Below are 18,211 nucleotides of genomic sequence, written 5' to 3' on the forward strand. Positions count from 1 at the left end.
CCTTCACTTGACCGCACCTGCGCCGTAGCCATGCAACGCATCACGTGACTTGCCTAGCCGAGCTCCACTGCCTCCTGCAGCTTGGCGCATGCGCTCTCCGCAGCTGCGTCGCCGCCTTACCACGTGACTTGCCGCGCGCCTGGCTAAGAGGAGCGCCGCGATCGCCTAGTAAGTGCGAGCTTGGCGCAGGTTTAGCCAAATTCGGCTACAGAAAAATATTTTTCGCGTCGACTTAGGCGAGTTGGCTATGTGGCTATATTTGGGCTACTGAAAATCTGAAACTTGGCTTTGTTTGGGCTATAAGCGGCTCTCACCTAGCAGAAAAGAATCCCGAAAGCTATGTTTTTGCTGGCTGAGCCGACAGCGCAGCTGCGCGTGTGTGCGTGTACGCAATGCCGCCCAGCCCTCTCCTCTGGGCGCCGTTGTCTGAGCCGGTGGTTTTGACTTAAAGCCGACGTCGGCAACTCCGCCGCTTTGGTGGCAGTGGGGTGCCTCGATGTCAGCGCCGCCTCCCAAGGAGAAGCGTGGCATTACACCCTTCTGGTACACCGCAGTGGTATCGAGGCACCCTACACTGTTAAAACAGCTGCACCATTTGGCTACAACAATAACCGTCATCTGTCTCGCTCGCCTTTCTTTAATGTTGCGAGCCCGGTAGTACCAAGACACGAAAGGCATGCCAGAGCATCTCGACAGGAAAGTAGCGAGCACAGCGTTTTAAGAAAGGAAAGGCGAAAGACAGATGATGATTATTGTTATGAGGCTGCTTAGAGTGTAGGTAATTAGCACCATCCATCAGGCGGGCGGGAAAGCAAATCCGCTTCTTTCCCACCCCAACTCGCTGCTCCGCTCACCTCGCCCTCTCTCGTAACTCCCTCAGCTTCGACTGCCTACTCGTGCGCCTTCGTTGAGGAGGCAGTCGAAGATGGTGGTGGAAAATGATGGTGGCATTTTGGCGTACCATTAAGAAAACAAAGCAACAACAACAACAAAAAAACGCTGCTGGTGAGCCTCTGTTTCCAAACTCGTCGAAATCGCTTTTAACGCGACAGCGTTAAGGGTAGTACACTGTATTTAAGAGCTCCTTGTCGTAAAAAATACGACGTCGGCATCGCACGCCGCATGGCGAAAAATCATACCGAACCACAACCCCGCAAGTCCTCCGGTTGGCACAGAGTCATTCGTGAACTAATTCAGCAAGCTCAAAGTAACATACATCAGGAAAATTCTAAAGTATGACTTAAAGACAGCCTATAGACATGACAGCGTCGGAGTTTAATTTGAATATACCAGAAAAGATCACAGAGGGTTTTAGTTTGGCGTTTTTACGTGCCGCTCAGCAGCTGAGCGGACCGACAAACACTGTCCTCTTACGAGCTGCCAGAGCGGAGCGCGCTGCCAATTGACTAGCCTTGGCGTCAGAAAGGATTGGATTGGATGCAGGAAGCAAGCTCGCTTGCTATCAAGTGGCGTTCTCTTAGATGGTGCTTTTATTTTCCACAAGATAAAATGTACCCGTAACGCATCACAAGCGCACGTGTAGATACTTCATTGACAAATAAGTCATATATATATATATATATATATATATATATATATATATATATATATATATATATATATATATATATATATCTATATATACAGTGAAGCAGACGCGCGTATGAAGCGGTTAATGAAGGCCGGGGCCCGGCCTTCATCAGAAGACATTGCATGGTGTCAGTGTGTCAGTACAGTTAATATACATGTGCCTATCAACCAAATGAAGATACGCTTACATGAAAAACGAATAAAATGGGCGAACAAAATGCATCCGAATCGTTCAAAGGATAGCTGACACGTGTATAGTCCGATGGCGATTGCAAGCACATCATCTAAAATACAAAGCATAAAAACGCAACGAAATGAATTGTAAAAACCAATCGCCACGTGACAATGAAACGTCAATATGTGCTCAATATGTCCTATGTTATCAAGCAAACACAGACACAGAAAAAGGGGAATAGCGACGTACTAGTAGAAGAAGGGACAAGTGACGGGCTACAAAGACAGGCAACTCAATTTTCCAACACATTCATTCATACCACACGCGACGGTATCAAACTTATATATAAGGAAGGATTCGCGGGCTTCTCTATCACAATTTGAAGGAAATCCAGATTCAAGCAACGTGACTCTCAGTTTATCAAATGAGTGGTCAGGAAGATGCACGTGTCTTGAGATGGGCAAGTTGGGCAACGTGTTTGCGTGGGATTAATAATTGTTAGGGCGAAATCTGAAAGGCCCTTCTGTTTGTCCGATGTACCGTTTTTTGCAGAGTGTACATTCGAGCATGTATATTACGTTTCTTGTGTCGCAGTCGAAATCGCCTTTGATTTTCGAACAAAAGTTTGAAGACGTACTAGTAACCTGTTGCGATGTGACCATGTAGGGGCATACTTTACATCACGGTTTTCGACAAGGATGGCATCCGATGGCATCAGGGCAGTCAGTCTTAGATGATGATGCTAGTATATCTCGAATATTTCTAGCTTTACGGTATACTGCTTTAGGCGGATCAGAGAATATGTTGTTGAGGCATTCACTTTGCATTAGAATATTGACACGTGTACTTATCTTTATCGGGTGACCACGTTTCGCCGCCTAACAAATGTAATCGCACAGCGCGGGACGCGCCTGCATGTATCCGAAGTTTCTGGAAAGTTATTGATGCTTCTACCCGGCTGTCTGTTGTCGCCGAACCTTATGTTATCTGATTTCATCGCGTGACGCGAATGGTGTAGAACTTTGTGGAAGGCACGCGGGTCCGAACGATTAGTCTGGAACATTCGACGACTGCTGTAAAAAGCCGACGCGCTTGACCCGCTGACGAGATTTCCGACGATCGCCGACCGTGTTCGCCGCTATCGTTGCGCTATAAGTGTAGCCTGTTTTTGTGGGCACAGGTTCGTCCAATAAAAGCTAGTTTTGTATTTCACCGTATTGCTGCTTTCTTCACCGTCACAACCACGTGACAATATTGTGGTGTTTCTTTACTATGTCCGAAACACTTGAGACTGACGCAGTGTGGGTTAGGACAAGATTTGTCTGGGGTGAGGGAGTCGGTTTGTTCTTAATGCAAAGAAGCGTCCTTCGGTCATGCACGTCTGCGCGTTTTATTGCATCGTCAATTAATTGTGGTGGGTAATTTTGTTTGGCTGAAGCGTTCTTTAGGGTACCGCAATTCTTTTGAAACTCTGATTGCTCAGAACAAATTCTTTTAAAACGTAAGGCTTGGCTATAAGGAATGCTAGTCTTGGAATGTTTAACGTGACTGCTATCGAAGTGCAAATATTGACATCTATCTGTCGGCTTTTTGTATAGGGCAGCATATAGTTTATCATTTAGCGCTGTAACGCTGAGGTCAAGGAAGGTAATAGTAGATGCAGAATACGTCTGCGAAAATGATATGGATGGATGGGCATTCTTAAAGTCAGATATGAAAGAAAGCAGTTCCTGTTCCCCATGAGGCCAAATCAGAAAAACATCGTCAATGTAACGTTTGTAATAAAAAGGCTTTAACGACCTGGTTAGCAAAAATTTATCTTCTAGCTGACCCGTAAATATATTGGCGTAGTTCGGGCCAATTCGCGTACCCATAGATGTCCCACTAATTTGCACATAGTGCTGTCCTTCAAATTCGAAGTTATTTAGTTCTAAAATAAGGGCTAGCAAAGTTGCCAATGTGTCGCTATCGATGAGTTTCTCGGGTGATACACATTCGTAGCAATTGACGACTGCCATGATGCCATCAGAATGTGGAATGTTAGTATACAAAGATGCTACATCAAGTGTGACCAAAAGAGAACCTTGAGGCATAATGAGATCGATTATATCCGACAGGAAGTGGGTAGTGTCTCTTACGTAAGAGGCAAACGTAGCTGGGATATTACTAATCAGGGAATCTACGTAGCTGGACAAATTTTCTGTGACTGTACTTATACCAGAAATGATGGGACGTCCTGGGTTGTTTATCTTATGTATTTTAGGTAAAAGGTAAAAACGACCAGCAACAGCAGTTAGCGTAATTGGAGAATGAACCGCATTGTCAGGCACCTTTTTCTTCATGACGAGATCTAGCATTGTGCTTTTGATCAGAGATTTATATTGCTCAGTGGGGTCATGATCAAGGCGTTTATAAAACGTCGCGTCTGCTAGCTGCCTGTGGGTCTCTGCGGCGTAATCGGACTTCTTCATTATGACAACGGCACCACCTTTGTCAGAAGGCTTAATGACGATGTCTTTGCGAGAGGACAGGGTATCTAGTGCTTTCATTTCGCTGGCGGACAAATTACGGCGGAAGGGTGCTTGTTTTTGATACAATTGCAGAACGTCTCGTTGTACTGCTTTGATATACATGTCCAAAAATCTATCGCGCTGTGTAGTAGAGACCCAGCGCTTGCCAGAAGGGTAACGCGTGTTTCGAATCGCTTAAATTGGAGCGGTCATGGAAGTATTCGCGGAAGCGTAAGTTACGGGCGAAATTATCCAAATCTTTCAGTAGTTGAAATTCATTATGCCCCCCTGTTGCTGGACAAAAATTAAGACCACGTCGTAGAACACTGCACTTCTCAGCTGTTAGCTGAATGTCCGGAATATTAACAATGTTATTCTGCTCCTGATGGGCAAACCTACTAACAGAGGATGACGAAGAAGTGCCGGAGTGTACTTCTAGAGGTTCGGTTTGAAAAGGGGCAGAGTTGAATACCTTGTCGTGGCTTCCAGAAGGGCACACAACACCGTCACGGGACAGTTTCTTGGCTTTCAATGCGTAGATTTCATTCCGTTTTTTGGTTGCGAATGCCTCTAATGCGGCGGATTGGCTAGAGGACAAGTTTAAGCTCGCAGCAATTTGACTTTCTTGGTTCATGAATTTCTTACTGGAAGAACGATAGTGATCTAACACGACACGGGCGAGTTGTAGTGAAGCATTTGTTAGTATGTTATCCCATCTAGCTATATTGCGCGCAGACATGTCCGACAGAGCTGGTTTTACAACAATATGGAGACCCCTTGGCGCAACAGCCGCAGCTAGGTAGGTATTTAGCGTATCTACATGTAGAGCATTGCGAATTCTTTTTTCTGTAACCTTCCTTAGCCTTAAAAATTCATTTGAACATAGGTAAGAAATATTGTTACCCGGAGACACAGCCTTTAGTCAATTTGTCGGTGCATCATCCACGGTTTTCGTGTGGGCTCTGCGAAACTCGTAGCGGAGACCTTTCGGGGAGGAACCTGTAGCGTCCTGTGCTGAAGGCGACTGTTCAGCTGACGGAGCTATCGCTGCGGCGTTCTTTGGGCGATTCTTTGGAGCAGCCTTCTTTCAGTTCTTTGAAGCAGTCTTCTTGCGATGGACTTGTGTCTTTCGATTGTGGGGTGACGAGTCCTTTTGAGAGGGACTAGCGTTCGTTGTCTGTCCTATCAATAGCGCCGGGTCAGAAGATGGGCCTTCAACGCTCGGTTCCTTAGTGCAGTGCTGAGGCGGATTGCTGGGAGCACTTTCTAACCAAGAATGGTACATAGCACTGGACGGCTTGTAACAGAGGTGCCGAATATGACAGGCCATGAGTGAGACGCCTTCGAAGTTCGGGTGTAAACCATCAGCTGCGAGCACGCGGTGTGGGGCCAGCCATTCGAACCCATGGTCCAGGAAAAATACTAGTCCAGAGCGACTGCAGAATTTTTACAGCAGGGTGTTGAAATAACACACTTCTTGGTTAAAGCAGCGAACAAATGTGGCGCTGGGGTACCCTCGTCGGCGGTTCCTGGTCCTTGTTAGTATGACAAAGGCATAGATTCTGGCGACTTCAGGACGTTCCTTGGCGATGTGATTGATGACTTCACAGTAACTTTGGAAAGCTTTTCGGGCTGATACTCGAGCTAGGTCGATGTTGCCTACATGAAGAACGATTGTTGTGGTGTTCTGGGGGACGAAATCCAATAGTGCTGCTACGTCACTGATTGATGCACCGCACTGAGACACAAACGCTGGCGTTTCGTTCACCGCAGAATCGAAGTACTGGTAAATATGCTTCGTCTGGGAGTCACCTACAATGGTCACTGACGGAGCACTCTTTGGGTACTTCCAGTAGACGTGCTTCGACGCGCTCTTCTCCGGAACCATAGTTCCAATATACCAGAAAAAAAGCAGTTCTGGGTCCGGGTAAATATTCACAGTGAAGCAGACGCGCGTATGAAGTGGTTTATTGACGTTTCGGCCGGAGTCCGGCCTTCATCAGAATACATTGCATGGTCTCAGTACAGTTAATATACATGTGCCTATCAACCAAATGAAGATACGCTTACATGAAAAACGAATAAAATGGGCGAACAAAATGCATCCGAATCGTTCAAAGGATAGCTGACACGTGTATAGACCGATGGCGATTGCAAACATATCATCTAAAATACAAAGCATAAAAACGCACCGAAATGAATTGTAAAAAACCAATCGCCAAGTGACAACAAAACATCAATATGTGCTCAATATGTCCTATGTTATCAAGCAAACACAGACACAGAAAAAGGGAAATAGCTACGTACTAGTAGAAGAAGGGACAAGTGACGGGCTACAAAGACAGGCATCTCAATTTTCCTACACATTCATTCATGTAAGCGTATCTTGATTTGGTTGATAGGCACATGTATATTAACTGTACTGACACGATGCAATGTATTCTGATGAAGGCCGGACCCCGGCCGAAGCGGCAATAAACCGCTTCATACGCGCGTCTGCTTCACTGTGAATATTTACCCGGACCCAGAATTATATATATATATATATATATATATATATATATATATATATATATATATATAGTAAGGATGTTTATGCGGCTCGTAGAGCAGCAGTGACAAACTCGGCACCCGCAGGTAGGGCACAGCCAGCGAACGAAGTGGGTGCGAACCACGCGGCGGTAACGGGGCTGAAATATTCTTCATCATATTCACCCCCGTAATTGAAGAGTAGGCATCCTGGCGACCTAGAAAGAGGTGAGCGGATCGCTATACTGCTTTCAGCCGGTCAATGTGCACAGTCTCTCGCCCCCGACGACGCAGATCGGGAGCTGGCGATACGGGTTTGACCACGTAATTAACTGGTGATGTTAGCGCAACCACGCGGTAGTGCCCATGCTCCTTCTGGAGGAGCTTGGACGAAATGCCACGAGCAGCAACAGGCAGGACCCAAAGCCGCACGAGTGAGTCGATGGGGAAGGGGTGAGGGGCTGAACTAAGGTAACAACGCTCTTTTTGGCGGCACTGTTGAGCAGACGTCAAAGAACGGGCCAGTTGTCGGCATTTCTCGGCGTGCTGAGCGGTCACAGAAACAGGTGAGCATTCTTCAGGGCCCGGCCGGTACGGGAGAACCATATCAATGGTGCTGGAGGGATGGCAGCCATAAAGCAGAAAGAATGGTGAAAATCCGGTGGTGGCTTGAGAAGCAGTGTTACATGCGTAAGGGACGAATGGAAGTACAAGATCCCACTTGGAGTGGTCAGACGCAACATACATTGATAGCATGTCACCAAGAGTTCTGTTGAATCGTTCTCTTAAGCCATTGGTATGTGGATGATAAACAGTAGTACTGCGGTGAATAATTTGGCATTCAGATAGGAGTGACTGCAGGACGTCCGAGAGGAATACGCTGCCCCGATCGCTCAACAGTTCACGAGGTGCGTCATGGCGGAGAACGAAGTTTAGAATGAACGAGGCGACGTCTTTTGCTGATGCGGCCGGCAAGGCGGCGGTTTCAGCATACCGTGTCAGATGAAATATGGCGACAACAATCCATCGGTTGCCAGCGCCAGTAAATGGAAGAGGCCCGTATATATCAATGCCGGCAAGGTCAAATGGCTGAGCTGAGCAGCGAAGTTGCTGGAGAGGTGCTGTGGAGAGGAGCGGGACAAATTTGCGTCGCTGGCAGGCAATGCAGGAGAGTACGTATTTGTGGACGAAGGTGTACATCCCTAGTCAATAATATCGTAGGCGAAGCCGTGTGTAGGTTTTTGACACTCCACCGTGACCACACTGCGGGTCTGAGTTCAAAACGGAGCATAAATCTTGTCGAAGGTGGCGGGGCACTACTAAGAGCAATTTGAGGTCGTCATTATTGTAGTTGCGGCGGTATAAAAGTCCGTCGCGGATTGTGAAATTCTGCGCCTGTCGACGTAACTCTCGAGGTGCCGAAGCTGCTGGAGGGTTTGGCGAAAAAATCGAATAGCATGACGGTCCATCGGTCTTTTCATTGCTCTGAGGCCATGTCCAGGATGTCAAGTGGTGAGATGTCATGTCTGTAGGTAGAATTACTGCTGTCTGAGGTAACTGGGAAGCGCGAGAGGGCATCGGCGTCAGAGTGTTTGTATCCAGAGCGATAGACGACACGGATATCATGTTCCAGGATTCGGAGGGCCCACCGAGCGAGGCGGCCCAACGGGTCTTTGAGGTTAGACAACCAGCAAATGGCGTGATGATCCGTCACCACGTCAAAGCGTCGACCATAGAGATATGGGAGAAATTTTTGACGAGCCCATACGATAGCCAGGCACACTTTTTCTGTTACTGAGTAATTGCCGTCAGGTTTCGTAAGGGCACGACTGACATAAGCGACCACGTATTCGGCATTAGTGTTCTTGCGTTGTGCGAGCGCAGCACCAAGGCCGACACCACTGGCGTCAGTGTAATGTTCTGTAGGTGCGCTTGGATCAAAATGGCGCAAGATTGGTGGAGACGTGAGTAGGCGACGAAAAGTCGTAAAGGCATCAGCTGAGTTTTCCGACCAAGCAGAAAGTGTATTTTCGCCTTGGAGAAGTCGGTTGAGTGGTGCGATCACATGCAGTAGCGAAATTCCGAACGAAACGTCGAAAATAGAAGAATAGGCCAATGAAGCTGCGTAGTGCTTTCAAGTTAGTGGGCTTCGGAAATTCGGATACGGCGCGAAGTTTAGCAGGATCAGGAAGAATGTCTTCTTTGGAGACAACGTGGCCTAATGTAGTCAGTTTTGGAGCTGCAAATCGGCACTTCTTTAGGTTAAGCTGGAGACCAGCATGCCGGAGACAGGTCAAAACTTGATGTAAATGCCGAAGATGGGTCAGAAAGTCAGGGGAAAAGACGACAACGTCGTCGACGTAGCAGAGACAAGTGTGCCACTTCAGGCCGCGTAGGATGCCGTCCATCATGCGTTCGAAGGTGGCGGGCGCGTTGCACAGACCGAACGGCATTACAGTGAATTCATACAAGCCATCTGGTGTTACAAACGCGGTTTTAGAACAGTCAGCGTCAGCCATTGGCACCTGCCAGTAGCCAGAGCGGAGATCTAAGGAGGAAAAAAACTCCGCTCCTTGCAAACAGTCAAGTGCCTCGTCAATACGTGGCAACGGCTATACATCTTTTCGGGTAATCTTGTTAAGCCTTCGATAATCGACGCAAAATCGTATGGTGGCGTCTTTGTTTTAACTAGGACGACTGGTGATGCCCAGGGACTACTAGAAGGCTGGATGACTCCGCGATTGAGCATATCGTTCACCTGGTCATTGATAACGCGCCTTTCAGTCGACGATACTCGGTAGGGAGGCTGTCGAATTGATGCATGGCTACCAGTGTCGATAGTGTGCGAAACAGTCGTTGTGCGGCCGAGTTATGTTGCTTGGCAGTCAAAAGAGGAAGAGAAGCTTTGGAGCAAGCGAAGTTCGTCGCGCTGCGTCGTCATTAAGTCACTGGCAAGAGCTGGCGTAAAAGAACGCCTCGAGAGCGGCAAGATAAGTAGAGTCGTCCATCGTGTCAAATACTAAGATGAGGTCAGTGGCTCTGCTCTGCCAAGGCTTTCACGGCAGCGTAAAGTAATTGGTTCAGCCGATGGGTTTGACACGCACATGAGAGAGGCGCCAGTTTTAAACTGGCGTCTCTCGCCGAACCGAACGGCGTCGAACTAATAGTTCAGACGGAGCGAAGGGAACTGTGCCGTCATCTACAGAGTCGCAAGAGATACTGACAAGATTGGAAGACCAGGCAGGTTTAACGGTGTCTTCTGAAACAGCGATTTCGCGACAACGGTCCTTGTGGTCAGTGATAATATCGGTCGACAACTCAAACAGCTCGATTTCAGCGCGGGCGCAGTCAATGATCGCATGATCTGTGGAGAGAAAGTCCCAACCTAATATGACGTCGTGTGAACATGATGGGAACACGATGAATTCTATGATATAAAGGACGAGCGTTGCAGGCGCCGGATGGCTCGACGTGCTGCGCGTTAGCAGTCCGAAGCGACAGTCCGGAAAGCCGCGTCGTCACTTTACGGGCATCTATCGCTGAAAGTGCAGCGCCGGTGTCGACAAGTGCTAGCGTCAACGTTCCTACTATTGCGACTTCAATAACGTTCTTCGAGGAAGTGTGAGGCCTTATATATTTCGCTGACACCGCAGTTCTCGCCTTCTGAACTGCGATTTTTAGTCTTCCTGGCGCAGAGTGCTCCGCCGCGGGTGCATGGGGGAAAGGGAGCGGCGGCGAGGATAGGAACGGCGAGCGGCAGAAAATGCGGTCCCGACGGCAGAAGGAGATTCAAAGTGTCTGAATAGTTGCGGCGTTGTTGGAAACGTGGCGCATATGGACGCACATTGTTGGGGACGTTCGGTGTAAGCAGGCGACAGTGACGTGCGACGTGTCGAGCACGTCCACAATAAATAGAAATCGGACGATTGTCTTCCGTGCGCCAATGGTCTTGAGGCCGTGCATAGTGCACCAGTGGCCGGAGTGGAGGGGATACGGGTGGGTGCGAAGGTGGGCGAAGGGGGCCGTAGGCCTGTGGCGCAGGCCTCGTCGCGACTTCCACGTACGTCAGGGGAGCGGCGTCGATGCCTGCGGGAGAGAAGATGAAATGTGGTCGGCTACCTGCTCCTTGATGGCAGATTGGAGAGCGGGCGCCAATGGAGTACTCGACTGGCCGTGTGTAAGTGGAATCAGGGACGAACTCCTTGATCTGCAGCAGCAGCGAAGTGTTATCCGGGGCAACAGCCAAGCTCGACCTTGAAGTGGCCTGAGGTGTAGATTGGCGAGCGGCTACGCGTTGCTTGCGCAGTTCGTCGAAGCTTTGACAGAGACTGACGAGTTCAAAGACTGTCGACGGATTTTTCGCCAACAGCATCTGGAAGGCGTCGTCTTCAATGCCTTTTAAGATATGGCGGATCTTCTCGGCATCAGCCATTGCAACGTCAACGCGGTTACAGAGGTTGACAACATCTTCTATAAAACTGGTAAACGTCTCCCCGCACTATTGCGCACGGCCACGCAAACGTTGCTCGGCGCGAAGCTTGCGAACCGCGGGGCGCCCAAATCCCTCTGTCACGTTAGTCTTGAAGGCCGTTCACATCTCCAGATCACGTTCGTGGTGGCAGTGCCACACGCTGGCGACACCGCTCAAATAAAACGACACATAATTCAGTTTTTTGGTGTCGTCCCAGTGGTTGTGGATGCTCACCCGGTCGTAGTCAGCGAGCCAGTCTTCTACGTCATGGTCTTCGGTACCGCTGAAGATGGGTGGGCCGCGTTGACTGAGCGGGCCGGGGCAGACCACGGTAGTCACCAGGGCAGCGGGTTGTTGTTGTGGTGCTCCTTCTTCCGGCATAATCAAGACGGGCTGCAGTGTCCGATTACGAAGTTCCAGAATTCCGGTTGTACCCACCGCCTCCACCAATTGTAAGGGAGAGGTTATTTGGCTCGTCGAGCAGCAGCGACAAAGTCAGCACCAGCAGGTAGGGCGCAGCCAGCGAACGAACTGAGTACGAGCCACGCGATGGCAACAGGGCTTTTCAGCCTGCCGATCTTCTTCGTCACAATATATATGTGTATATATATATATATATATATATATATATATATATATAAACCTTTTACTCTATAAAAGTGTTCAATGGGTGTTCTTATTTGCTTTTATTACGCTGAATTTGGCCATAGGGCGCTGCAACTACGAAAGGTCCACTCCCCTACGCTAAACGTATAAATAAATATGAAAATCGCTGGCCGCTGCAATTGAGAGTGCCGTCATGACGCTCAACTAGAACACTCGAGTTCTGTTACGCGGAAACTCCAACACAAGCTTCTTTTCCGAGCTGCGCGGCACGCTCGGTTCCTTGCAACAAGACCGTGGCGTGCGCCTCCGCGCATCTGCAAGAAAGCTGCGGTTGCCGGGAAGCGTGACGAACAGACAGGGATCTTTGAATGCTATCGCGTTGCACTCTTAAAGGCGAAGCTTAAGCGATCTGCAAATTTTTTGCACTCCTTGCGCTTGCCTGCGTCACACGCTGCTGTAGCAGGGTCGCTGCCTCGTCTCCGTGGCTAAAGCCGATCACAGAAATAAACTGGCAACACAAACTTTAGAAATGATCTCGCGAGCAGAAGTGTTCAAACCCGGGCCAGTTGGCACATACTTTAAGGAAAAAACCCGTTAAAAAACACAAAGGACAAGATGAGAGGTAGACACCACAACGACTGGTTTTCAACTGAGCTTTATTGTCGTCGTGGTGTGAACCTCTCCTCTTGTCTTTGTATTTTTTTACTGAAATTTCCTTAAATAATGATCTCACAAGTAAGGATGCTGCGACAACTTTGAGCCAGATGACGAATTTCTGGCCAGATTGAACACTTTCAGATGTACGGTCAAAGAATAGAATGCAAGCGCAGAAAGGGAAAACTGTAGCTGACACGTGGTTCAAAAATAAGCAGTGAGAGCGCATAGAACTACCCTAAGCAACCCTAGGCGGGTGATTTGAACAATATTTTGCTTTCACGACACCTAAAAACAGAGTTGGTACAGCAAAAAAGATGAAACGTCAGCTGTTGCAGCCGAAGCAAGCGCCACTGTCTGAGTGTACCGGGTCAAATTGTCCACGCGCACAATAATCCAGGGACATCCGGTAATATACTTGAGGAAGGGGCCCAGCAAGTCGACACCAATTTTTTCAAATGGCAAGATCGGCGGCTTAACTGGCTGCAGGGCATCCGCAGAAGACTTCGTTAACTGCTTATGTCGTTGGCAAATAGCACAGCTGGAAACGTGCTGCTTCGCCGTCTTCCAGAGCTTGGGCCAATTGAAACGTTGGCGAAGTCCGTGGAGCGTCCGAGCAAAGCCAAGGTGGGCTGACGTGATGTCATCGTGCATGGCCGGAAGGATCATAGATCTCAATGTTTGCGGAACCACGAGGAAAAGTCAACAGAATAATTCGTCTGATACAATAAACCTTCAATGCTAATGAAAGCTGAGCCCCGTGCTGATGACCGAGCGGTGTCAAGAATGGGTCTAAGGGAAGGGTCATGCTTTTACTCACGCTTGAAGGCGGTCGCATAAGGAAGCTGTTGAGAGCTGGTAAGGAGGTAGTCATCTACGTCATCGTCCATATCTCGCAAGCTGCTGACGGTGTGTGACAGCGATCACTTTTGTATGTGATGTAAAAGTCGTATTCTTGAAGCCGTAATGGCCACTGAGCTAATCGGCTAGATAGATCGCGTAGTTCAACCAACCAACAACAAGAATGGTGGTCTCTCACTATGGTGAAGTAGCGGCCATACAAGTATGGCCGAAACTTGCGGGTGGCGAAGGCTACCGCTAGGCAGTCCAATTCGGTTACGGTATAATTGCTCAGCCTTGCTAAGAGGACGGCTTGCGTAGGCGGTGACTTGTTGGCGTACGCCATGTATCTGTACGAGTACTGCTCCAACGCCCAGCCCACTAGCATCGATGTGAAGCTCAGCTTGGGCCTCAGGATCAAAGTGGCGCCAAATTGGAGCTGAGGTGAGCAGAAATTTTAGTTGACGGAATGCAGACCAACACTCAGTAGTCCATGTAAACGATGTGTCCCTGTGAAGGAGTGCCGTGAGCGGCTGAGCTAGGCATGCAAAGTCCTTAATAAAACGGCGAATGTACGAAGATAATCCCAGGAAACTGCGGAGGTCTGTCGCCGTCTTCGGCTGGTGGAAGTCACGAACGGCTGCAAGCTTCTGCGGGTCTGGGCGGATGCCTTCTTTGTCGACGAGGAAACCTAAAACAAGTGTATGATGCCCTACAAAGTGGGACTTACTGGAGTTTAATATCATTTCAGCTTGCCGCATGCAGTCAAGGACAACTTCCAGTCATTGGTTGTGCTCGTGCAATGTCTTGCCGTAAATGACAACGTCGTCCGTGTAGCACGTACATACTTCTAATCGAAGTCCGCGCAAAATCGTGTCCCTAAATCGTTCGAATGTTGCCGGAGCATTACACAAACCAAAAGGCATTACGTTAAACTCAAAGAGTCCATCCGGCGTTATGAAGGCAGTCTTCTCCTTGTCTGGGGGGTGCACAGGTATCTGCCAGTAGCCTAGGAGAAGTACGAGGCAGAATGTAAACAGTCAACGGCGTCATCTATAAGCGGGAGAGGATGCACATTGTCACTGCGTTTAGGCACCTGTAGTCGACGCAGAATCGCCATGAGTCATCTCTCTTCTTGACCAATATGACTGCAGTTTCCCGCGGACTGTTGGACTACTGGATGACGCCTTTCTGTAGCATGTCTGTAACTTGTTCGGCGATCACTTTGCGCTCGGCTGACGAAACGCGGTACGGCTTCTGTCGTATTGGCGACGCTGTTCCAGTATTGATGCGGCGGTATACGCGGGAGTGTGGTGGTGAGCGTAGACGCTCTTGTACAATGTCAAACACTGAAGCATAGATGGCAACTAGCGCTTGGACCGTTTGTTGGTGGGAAGAGGGAAGCGAATCATTATTCATGCTCCTAAATTTTGAAGAGTAGTCGCTGAGCGATGTGCTTGCATTCGTGGAAGTAGCAGCTGCGCGACTGCTCACAACACTATCTTCCTCGAAGCGTGCTACTTTCAGTCCTGCAGGAAAAATAACTGATTCGGAAGACACCCCCCAATCACCGTACACACGTGAGCACCACTTTCTACAAATTCCATAAGTGAGCGAAGGACAAGTACATTCTTCTTTAGAGTGTTGACGTATTCGGGCTCAATTAATCCACAGCAAAAGCCAACACGGGCACGCGACAAGGTCACTGGGATGAACACTGCATATCTGCGCAGGCACACGTACATCAGTGGACACAGAAAATATTTCTTCACAATTGAATGGAACGTCGTCAAATGTTGGTGGTCTGACATCGCTGCTAAGTGAAATTTCACCAGACCTGCAGTCTAATGTTTCTTCACACTCCCGTAAAACACCAAGAATTATGTCATGCGTGGCCCGTGCAAGTACAGTAACTTCCTTTCGAAGTGCCGTTCCACCAATGGTTACGACAACGGAACACACTCCCACAGGACGTAACAGCTCACCGCCGACTCCGCGAAACGTGGTATTTCCGAGCCAAGAAAACATCAATTTCGTTCCTAGGCAATCCATGAAAGAAAGACACATCACAGACACGGAAGCGCCGGTATCTACCAAAGCCACAGTATTTACACCATTGACACAAACAAACACTTTGCTCTTTAACATCAGGATAGGCGGATGCATTTGAAGAAGTGACCATCGACTTGTCCAGGTCGGCGGTCGTGTCAGGCTGCGGTCAAATACTGGGGAGTCATTCCTTGGCATGTACTCTCGAGGGTAGCTGACGAAAAGGGACAAATGGTTGCCAAGATGCAGCTTCTTGCATGTGGGGTGAATATGCGCGATCTTGCGGAACACGCTGTGGGCGACGGCTGCAATACCTCGCGATGTGTCCCTGAGCTCCGCAGTTGGAGCAAACAGACGGCCTGCGATTTTCATTGAAGTTGGACACATATCTCCAAGGCGTGTTGTGGACGGAAGACGCAAGTCGCGGCTGTCCGCCGTGTCGACGTTCAAAATTCGCAGGCTGTGGCTGGACTAGGGTGTGGGCATGGGTGTTGTCGTAAATCGGGATGGTCGATGTAGGTAGGTCGTGGCCACGCTGCCAGTGCCTCGCAGTAGCGCTCTTCAACGGAGCATCGGTAGCACATGCGATTGGCATCTGGACCTTGAAAATGTACCAGCTCACCTCTGTTACTCGTTGTACTAAAGTCACAAGGTCTTCAGGGGCACATACGTCAACACCTGCTACGTTGGTCACGTTGTCCAGCCGACAAAACTTGTGAAGAATGTGGCCGTTTTAAGAGCCTCGAAAGTACGACAGGGACACCTTAAGCAACGGGGGTACTTCAGTCGGAAGGGGTACTGAGGTCGTCCTTACAGATAAAAAAATTATATACATCTGCGGCAACTAGTTGGTGTCCAACCTTGTCTTCGTCCGACATATCTGTGTTCGCAATTCCGCAAAGCTTCAGGACTTCCTCATATGTAGGTACTGCACGTCTCTCCCGGTAACTGCACTCGTCGCGAAGGCGTCTGCTCAGCCCTAATCTTTTTGGAAAGCGAATCACCGCAGCATATGCTTATCTCTTCGACGAAGCTGTCCCAATTTGTAAGCTAGCCCTCGTTATTACCGAACGACATCCGGGCAGTTCCGGCAAGGAAAAGACGACGTTAGAAAGCTGCGCAGACGCGCTTCATTCATTATGGCAGCTCACCCTCTGGTTCAACCAGTCTTCGACGTCCTCATTCGCTTTGCCTGAGGATGTGCGTGCTTCTCGGTGTTCTGTCGCCAGCTTGCCTTGGGCTAATGCTTTCTTCCACGGTTTCCTCGCGAGCGTCACCCCCGTCCGAATCACTCATATCAGCGTCTCCCGGTGGTAGCCCGACCAACTGTTTGCTGCGTCGAAGGGGTAGTACAGCTCGGACGTCCAGTGTAATTTGCCCCGCACCTCCACCAAGATTGTCATGGATGGGACGGGTTTCTTTACAAGATGACAGCGTAGAGCAAGGCACAGGACAGTTACGCAAGGCCAACAGCCAGCGACCATCTCCTCGCCCACACCTCTACTTTCTCTTCCTTCGGTCGTGTCGTGCAGCGTGACAATACTGAAAATAATAATTGAGTACTATCTCTGACATAATAAAAACAGTGATAGGCTTGAAAGAAAGTTTATTGATGGTAAAATTTTTGCTTGCTACGGGGCCTCTAGCGGGGAAATGTGAGCTCACGACGGCAGCCCTGCGGAGTGGAGGTGGTTGTTTTCTTGGCGTCGTCGATTTTTGTCGACCTCTGCAGCGATTCGCTGGAACTTAGGATTTTCCTGGGCCAACCAGAAAGTGTTCTTCGTGCAAGCATCATGTAGCTGCAGTGGCTATGATGTCATCATCATCGTCATCATCAGCCTGGTTACGCCCACTGCCGGGCAAAGGCCTCTCCCATACTTCTCGAACTACCCCGGTCATGTACTAATTGTGGCCATGTTGTCCCTGCAAACTTCTTAATCTCATCCGCCCACCTAACTTTCTGCCGCCTTGCGCTACGCTTCCCTTCCCTTGGAATCCATTCCGTAACTCTTAATGACCATCGGTTATCTTCCCTCCTCATTACGTGTCCTCCCCATGCCCATTTCTTTTTCTTGATTTCAACTAAGATATCATTAACCCGCGTTTGTTCCCTCACCCAATCTGCTCTTTTCTTATCCCTTAACGTTACACCTATAATTCTTCTTTCCATAGCTCGTTGCGTCGTCCTCGATTTAAGTAGAACCCTTTTCGTAAGCCTCCAGGTTTCTGCCCCGTACGTGAGTACTGGTAAGACACAGCTGTTATAAACTTTTCTATAGTGGTAACCTGCTGTTCATGATCTGAGAATGCCTACCAAACGCACCCCAGCCCATTCTTATTCTTCTGATTATTTCAGTCTCATGATCCGGATCCGCAGTCACTATCTGTCCTAAGTAAATGTATTCCCTTACCATTTCCAGTGCCTCACTACCTATCGTAAACTGCTGTTCTCTTCTGAGACTGTTAAAGATTACTTTAGTTTTCTGCAGATTAATTTTTAGACCCGCCCATCGGCTTTGCCTCTCCAAGTCAGTGAGCATGCATTGCAGTTGATCCCCTGAGTTACTGAGCAAGGAAATATCATCAGCGAATCGCAAGTTACTAAGTTATTCTCCATTAACTCTTATCCCCAATTCTTCCCAATCCATGTCTCTGAATACCTCCTGTAAACACGCTGTGAATAGCATTGAAGAGATCGTATCTCCCTGCCTTACGCCTTTCTTTATTGGGATGTTGTTGCTTTCTTTATGGAAGACTACGGTAGCTGTAGAGCCGCTATAGATATCT

At 48.8% G+C, this 18,211-nt stretch overlaps 1 protein-coding gene across 1 annotated transcript in view; it reads right to left on the reverse strand.

Moving 5' to 3' along the window:
- The window catches only part of LOC126538447 (uncharacterized), a 432,420-nt gene that overhangs the window by 41,340 nt on the left and 372,869 nt on the right, over positions 1-18,211 (reverse strand). The window lies entirely within an intron of this gene.

The sequence above is a fragment of the Dermacentor andersoni genome, chromosome 4, assembly GCF_023375885.2.
Source record: "Dermacentor andersoni chromosome 4, qqDerAnde1_hic_scaffold, whole genome shotgun sequence".
Lineage (NCBI taxonomy): Eukaryota > Metazoa > Arthropoda > Arachnida > Ixodida > Ixodidae > Dermacentor > Dermacentor andersoni.